The sequence below is a fragment of the Parus major genome, chromosome 12 (assembly GCF_001522545.3).
Source record: "Parus major isolate Abel chromosome 12, Parus_major1.1, whole genome shotgun sequence".
In the NCBI taxonomy this organism is placed as follows: Eukaryota; Metazoa; Chordata; class Aves; order Passeriformes; family Paridae; genus Parus; species Parus major.
The window spans coordinates 522706-530701 of record NC_031781.1 but is presented as its reverse complement, the minus strand read 5'-3'; the positions used below and the strand labels follow the sequence as shown (position 1 = coordinate 530701).

General features: G+C 47.3%; 1 protein-coding gene across 1 annotated transcript in view; it reads right to left on the bottom strand.

The window, feature by feature from the left end:
* Positions 1-405, bottom strand: part of FBLN2 (fibulin 2) — a 90455-nt gene extending 90050 nt beyond the window's left edge. Inside the window, exon 1 of the mRNA XM_019008078.2 lies at positions 337-405. The gene's annotated coding sequence lies outside the window, so the exon portion shown is untranslated. The remainder of the gene's footprint in view (positions 1-336) is intronic.
* Between the last annotated feature and the right edge of the window lie 7591 nt (positions 406-7996).

Genomic DNA, 7996 nt, shown 5'->3' with positions numbered 1-7996 from the left:
GGATGGGATGGGATGGGATGGGATGGGATGGGATGGGATGGGATGGGATGGGATGGGATGGGATGGGATGGGATGGGATGCGGGGAGGCTCGCGGGGACGGGAGCAGCCCCCGGACGGGCTCTTGGGGACCGCGACTACAAAGGACAAAGAAAAAGCCGGAGTTTGAGAGGTGAGCGCCGCGCCTGCCGCGGGGCCGAAGGGCCTCACCTGGCTCTGCCCAGGTTAACTTTGCTCTGTCGACCAAAGGTGGCTTTGACATTTTATTAGAAAAAGGGCTTTTCAATTCCTTTTTGTCCCACAGCTGCTTACTGAGATCTAAGTAGCCCCAAACTCACCCGGCCGTAAGCCCTCAGGGAAGCGTTCGGTGCTCAGACCCCGATCTGTTCATCGGGAGGGTCCCGTTGTGTGACAATAGCGACTGTTTATAGAAACCCATCCTGGAATGAATTAGAGACAAGTCCCCGGGATGAAGCAAGTCCCAACAAACACTATGTCATCGGGAAAGCATCCCTCCTCAGAGGGTCTCGGGAATAACGCCGGTGCTGCTCCCTGCCAGGCAGGGGGCTGTGCCTGTGAGCTCAGGGGGCTCAGCCAGAGGGAGCCGCTTGTCCTGGATCGAGAGCTCTGGTACCTCTCTTCGGCCACCAGGCTCGGCGTCCCCCTGCATTTCTGTCCCTTCAGTACCAGCTGTTTCCAGCCAGGCCAGCCCTGAAGCTCTGTCCCTGAGGCAGGCAGCACTGAGACACACAGCTGGGATGTTTTCACACTGCAGGGCTCCTCTGTCTTCTCAGGCATTTGGTTATGGGAAGGAGAGACCGTGTTTGGTGCCCAGCAGAACTGCTGGCAGGACAGCTCTGCCCAAGCTTGAGGGGAAGAACAGCAGGAGTGTGGCAGAGTCCCACCAAGGCCCCCCATCCAGCCTGCAGCTCAACAGTTCTGCAGCACCAGCCTGCCCTGGCCCAGGCCCCGTGGACAGCTGCAAACAGCTGCTGGAGGCACCAGAGCATCCATGGCCTGGCTGCCAACTTTGCATCTCCCAACGGCCAAGGGATGCAGCAGAATCCTCTGCTACAATCAGAGTTAGCAGTGCTTGGTCCCCTTACTCCTCTTCTTCATAGCAAAGTCAGCCTGGCCCAATCTATTACATTAAAAATGCAACATTTTGAGGAAACTTTGGAGCTGGCCCTGGCTCTCAACTCCCATTCACAGGAAAGACTAAAGTCTGCACAGACAAAATGTGCATACAATTAGGGAAAAGTAGCAGGGTAAGAGTTTCCATTTCTGAAATGTGGTATCCTGTCTCCAACACAGCCAGTGCTTGGGAAAGTGGGACTGTGTTATTGTGTGATGCTGCAGTGGATGTGGGGAGGGTCCTGCCGATTGCTGCTGCACACCCAGAGGGATGGACCAACTACACAAAATCATTGTGTAACTTTAGCCAGAGAGAAAAATGCTATTTACTTTGTAAGCAAACAATCAGCCCTCCCAAAGTGCTCCTACACAGTCTTGAATTTCATCTGGAGGAAAAATGAAAGCATAGAAAGAACAGAGGACTGATTTCTCTCTCCCTCTGTGGAGATGCAGTGTGAACACAGCTGCTCTGAAAGCAGGGTTATAGTCCCTTTGAATTGTCTGGTGACAGCCCATGAGTGCCCCTTGCTGGCCCCCGCTGCAGCAGGAGCAGAGGGGAGCAGCAGAGCTGGGGTAATGCTTTATCTGGGCTTTGCACTGAGACTGTGACTCAGCTGAGAGTGAGCTTACATCTACCAGCTCAACACCCTGAGCTGTGTGAAGAAGACCAGGAGACACTAAAGGAGTCAAGACTGTGATAAAACTAAACCAGGAATTACAGGAGACTCCCAAAACCACTCCAGCAGCTTTTCCTGGTAAAGCCATGATGCCTGAAGCAAGGTAAAGTCTGTAAGTAGGTTTAAATTCTCTCAATAGACCAACTGATGCACATGGGAGATACTTCAACAGCTTTCAGGCACCCAAATCCTTCCTCAGATTGAACAGGGGCTGCAAGCTACACCTCACCAGAGCACCACACACCTGGATAAACTCAGGAAGTCCTAAACCTAACCCAAAAAATTGGAGCCCTATGCTCAGGCAGTGCTTTCACTCATTTTATCCAAGTAAAAAAATTACTGTTTCTGAGCCATATTTTTAACAACATAAGATCACTTAAAATATTTTGCTTTGACTTCAAATGACACTGAATAACTAATACAGCCAGGATTTAATGAAGTGAGGCTAAATGGAAATATCCATGATTTCTGAATGAAAGAAAACCGACATTGTCTGGGGACTGAAAGGATATGGCAGGTCATATGAATCCATACAAAGACACGGCAGCCATCCTCATGGGTGGGATAAGCACATACCCACACAGGGACTAGCTTTGGAAAGCAAAACTAACCCTTTGGAAGTCTGATTTCAGGAGAAAAGTTTGGACTTGAATCTCCATCTCTCCTGAAGCTCTGAGCTCTGCACTGTGTACCAAAGGGGAGAGGGTAGCACTGCCCCCTTCCAAGGGACAGGCAGGGAGCCAGAACACAGAGAAACCTCTGTACATGAGGTGGTTAATCCTTGACCCACCTAGAAACAACTTATTTTCCAAATAAAAGCCCCATAGAAGAGGAACCAAACCAGAAGAGAGATGTGCCATTTTAAAATTCCAGAGCTAAAATACAACAGAAAAAAAAAGGAACAAACCCGAAAATAAAAACCAAACAAAAATAGTCTCTAGTGATTCCTAAGCAGTTTCCTAATTGCAGACCAATGGAATGACACCACCTGTCCTCTGCCCCTTTCTTCTGCCCCTGTAAATTGTAGGAACTGTTTTGCCATATCTCTTCCATGACCCTCCCTTCTACATGGCTCTGGAATTCCCACTTTAAAGTGGTGCTACTCTGGTTGAATAGCCATGGAGCAGAGCAGACTCAAACTGAAATATTTGTTTGTGTGTCCTCATCCAACCACAGCTTTTCAAAATTTGGGAAGATGTCACAAAGCAACAGAAAACAGAAAACTTTGGCCCCCTTGGCCAAAGTCAGACCACTCCACAGCATGCCTTTCATTGCAGTGTATGGCTGAGAAACATAAGAAACACACAGCTCATGCAGGAAAAGCTTTCAGCAGATGTTGCTGCTTTAAAATACCAGAGAGTCCCTATTCCAGCACATTTCATACAAGAGAGACCGACTAGCTCAATCCAAACAAATCAGTTTCAGTCTCTGCATACTCTGAGCCCATGCAGAAAAGCTCAACCATTCTGGGGATTTCTGATCACCAGGACTTGTAAAGGTTTGCTGGGACCTGCACAGTTGGACTTGTGACATGGAAAAGGTAAAGAAGCAGCTTACAGGAGAAGATTCCTGCAGAGTGAAAATTACCCAGTGCAGCGGTTTAGGAGGGAAACAGCATCTCCCTTTCCTTACCATCGGCCAATTTTTCTGCAGGTGTTTGGTCACATTCAGTCTCTGCTGCACCCATTCAGTGCCCTGAGAGGAAATCAGGTTGTACATGTGAAACAGAGTAAAGCCTAATTCTTCAAGCCAGAAGCAAGCGTGCCTGACAGTGACTTGCCATTAATTTAATGTACTGGCAGTGCAAGGTCACTTATAAGCAGCATTTGATAAAGTGTTCTTTCAGATTCTGACATTTTACTGCTGGTGTCTGAGAAATGTACCCAAGTCTAACATCAAAAGTCTCTTCAAGGGAAATAGCAGGAAAATTATCTGGAACTTGATTTGAAACTGCTCCTGGTTCCCAAACTTTTTCACCACTAGTAATTGATGGAAATCAGCACTCTGATGACAGCAAATGTCACCTCAGTGAGGGGCCTTTAGATGGCAAAGGCTACAAGGACAGCCAAGGAGAGCCCTCCTGCTGCCCCATAGCTGCAGAAACAGCCCCTCTGCCAGGGCTGGTTACCTTCACTTGTGTCACAAATAAAGCTCCCAAGAAACCCAAACCAAACATGTCAGACACACTTTAGCTTAGACTGATTTCCAAATGGATGCTCAAATCTGACATCCATACAGTGAGTGGGCAAAGTGGTGTTTTTCCCCAGTCACCCCAGCTGGTATCTCCCATTTCCTCCTGGCCATCCCAGTTCCTCTCACTGGATCCTCTGTACCTGAACATTTTAAGAGTGAGGAAGTTGAAGATGTAACTGAAACAAAACATTTCTTCTTACTGTTTTCTGCTCTGAAACTGTTCAGTATTAACCTTGAAAGTTTTCAAAGAACAGGAGAAGCTCTGGTTCTTTCTGTGGCAGATGAGCTGACTCATGCAGGCTGTCAAAATCCACTTTAGATTTGCTACAAATATCCAAGACAAGAGTGACCACCACCAGGCTGCATCCCGTGGAGCCACCCTCCGACTCATGTGTGCCATTATGACTCTGAAACATGCTCCTAATTTAGAAGGGTGAAGTATTGAAAACCCATCTCAGCAGAACTTTACAAACATTTAAGGTTGCCAACCAGGACCCAGAGCCCAAGGGCTTTTTCTGTGTGGGCTGTTTTAATATGTTTTTTTGCACTCACACCCAGCTCTGCTCCATCAGCAGGATCCTCTGTGAGTGCAGAGATCTGTCAGCACTGCACCCAGCCTTGCTGGGTATAGCAGGGGTAGGACACAGGAGAGGCTCTAGTGGGAAAGCCAGAAGGGGTGCAGAGAGGAAGAAGATAGCAAGCAGGAGGTAGTCGAGAGAATTGTAAAGGCATCATTCTGAGCGTGGATATTCCCACCTAGATTCCAGCTGCAAGTTCACCTCCTTTGTAACCCAAAGTGAGTGGATTGTGGTTTTTTTTTCCTGAGGAGAGGTGTGATTTCCATCTGCTATTTCCACATTTCACTGCACGGGAAGTCTCATCTCCGAAGCTTTGCTTTGCTGTCTGGAGCTCCCTGCTGCCTTTGTCCACTCACTGAACTACCAGAAAATTGCCAGAAATATCAGCCCTTCAAAACCACTCAAATCATAAACAGAAGTGCCTCTGTCTCATCTCCAGTGCTTACAAACACAGAGGGAAACGCTGCTTAAGCCTGCCACAGCTCCCTGCTCTGCAGCAGGATCTCAAATCCCAGCAGCACTTCACACCTCTTTTTAATGAGGCTGTGGCCTGGTCTCATCCCCTCCAATCCCGGGCACTGCTCTGTCCTCACACACACGAGTCTGTCCCAAGCAGATTTTTGAGAGGAGCCTGCTGTGAGCCCGGCCAGGTGACACACAGGACACAGGAGGGGCTGTCACTGCTGAGGAGAGGTTTCCAGCACAGCCCACACAGGCAGAGCCCTGCTGCCAGTGAGTGTGGGTCATTGGCAAGCTGGAAGGTACAGCAAGGTCCCGTTTGACAAAGGAGTGTATAAACCCTTAAAATTACTCATCACAGTTCATTGTTTTCCTCTGGTGAATGGCCTAAATAAAAATGTTTGCACTGAGGCCAAGAATGGAGGGTCTGAGGCCAAGCAACATCCTGCAATGGTAATAAATACCTACTACACAAATAAACTACCAGAATGGCTGTTTCCCCAGATGCCACGAAGCTACCCTCTGCAGAAGCTGCTCTTTGATGCTGCCTGCTATCCCAGCCTCAGGCTCACAGCACCTCTGCCACAGAAAACCAACTTTCTGTTAAAATAAACCAATTGGGATAGAAACTAAACTGCTGTTATTGAATACTCAGTTATTGTCATTGCTATTGCCTCACTCTGAAAATGCAAATGATCCAAAGCAAAAAGTAAAGCTGTTTTTTGACTGCTGCAGGAAAAGGGGTGACAGTCACCAAGTGCTGGCAGACCAGCTCTCTCCTCCAGCCAGAAGGAAGGCCTCCCATTAGAGGCTTTGCAAATTGGATAAGGTGTGGAGCTAATAAAAACTTGACCCAGCCTGGAAACCTGATGATTAAATCTTGGAAAGCTGAAGGCCATGTGAGCTGGTTAGTTCTGATTTGTGCTGTGATGAATCTCTAACAACATGTGAAAGTTATCATCTCATGAGGCAAACATTCCTGTTGTTGGGCAGCGCAGATGCACAGACAGCCAAGTTCTGAATAAAACCAGCTCACAAGCCCCACAGGAACTATTTGGACACCTCATCCTGCACAAATATACCCAGTTCACACAAAATCGTCTCAGTTCAAAGTTAAAAATTATTCCTAATGTTACCTGCTCTGGAAAACCCAACTGCAATGTTTTGTTTTCTGTTTTCCCACCACAGCTGAAGCTGCAGGGTTGGGGCTGGATCCATGCAAGAGGCATTCACATACAGCACATACTTCCCTGCTGAATTAATGGATGCTGCTGTGCAGGAACATAACAAGGCTGGAATACTGTGCAGCCCTGGTTAGTTCATGCTCAAAGGCCAGCCCATGATTGCCTTGGACATGGCTCCCGTTACTACTGAAGGGAATAGCTGCCCCTATAAATCAGACAGCAGCAACGCCCCGTTCACAGCTCTCTCCAGCCTCCCTCCTGAAATTTGGCTGGGTGTTTACTTTGAGATGCAGAACACAGATGTAAACTGCTTAAGGATATTCCTATATCCCTGTTTCTCATTAAAAGTGCCAGAGAGAATGAAAAATGTGGCCCATTAGTGTTATAACCATCAGAAAGAATAAATAAATAAATAGGAAAAAACCCTGCAGTGAGGGTTTGACCCCAGATTACCCAGTCTGTTTCCCCAGCATGTACCAGTTTCTGGGGCAATGCTGCTCTGGAGAGGTTTTTCAGCAGCAGTGGGCAGATCCCTGCTGCCCCACAGGTCCCACTCCAGTGGTCTCCAGTGTAAGCCGTGAACATCTCTGGGAAAAATAAAGGCTCATGGAGGAAACTGTGTTTGTTTATTGTTGTCCTTAAGGTGAGATCTGAACACTGGAATTGCCAAAGCAGTGGGGTAGCTGCTCATCAGCACAGACCCCTCTGGCCATGCTGCTTTCTTGCTTTCTTCTTTGGAAACACCTTCGGAGCAGCATGGCAGTTTTCATTTCTTGTGGTTTCCACATACAAAAACGATCCCTTTTCCCTGTTCCCGAGGCTGAGGGAGCAGACAAAGGTTAAAATTCCACAGGGTTGTGAGGGAAGAAGTGTCAGAAACAGCCCAATGACACCCAGGAGAGGAGAAGGAGGAAAGTGGTTTATGTTTTTGTTTCTGATCATCACTATTCTAATCAGCAATAAATTAAACTGATTTCCCCCAAAATGTAATGCTAATGTTTCTGTGGCAGATCAGCACCACTCACAGAGAAACTGGAAAAGATAATGAGTATTTCCCTCTTCAGTGTTATCTACATAGAGTAGCACAAAATGTAGTAAGGAATTACTGCCACAAGCAGAAAGCCTGGTGACATTTGTGATGAGTGGCCACAGCGCCTCACGGTCCCAGACAAAGGCATCTCAGGGCCAGCACCCTACACCCCACCCGAGGGACTGCCCTTAGGGTGTGGGGAAATCCCTTCTTTACTGTACAAGGGGGCTCTGATGCTCAGGAGTGGCTCAGGGATCCTCCAGAGCCAAGGACAGCCACATTCCCTCCCCTACATCCAGGAACTGGTTTGCAGTAAGAAGTGTTCCAGCAGACCTTCAGCAGTCTCCACATGAAGCTCAGAAGGGCTACATTTAACTTTGCTGCCAGTTAAGAATTTTTTTTATTTCTTATTTTAATGAGAGTCATCTATGGGCAAAAAAGCTCTTTGCAGAAAGAGTGTGTGGGTTTGAGGAGTGGGAGAGAACTGTGAATAGATTCAAGTCCTTCAGCATAACCAACGGTCTGCTCAAGACGTAAACTCATCCTTTTAGCACTGAGATCTTTAGGATGTGTGGACACCTGAGCTGATACTGGCTTTTATTTTATTTTGTGTAGACCTTTATCTTCAAATAATAAACCAACACTTTGTCTTATGCAAGGCAATGAAGAGAGTGAAAATATCCTTTATCACCTACATTCCTGTTACGTGGCATCAACACAACATTTAATAAAAAGCATCTTGA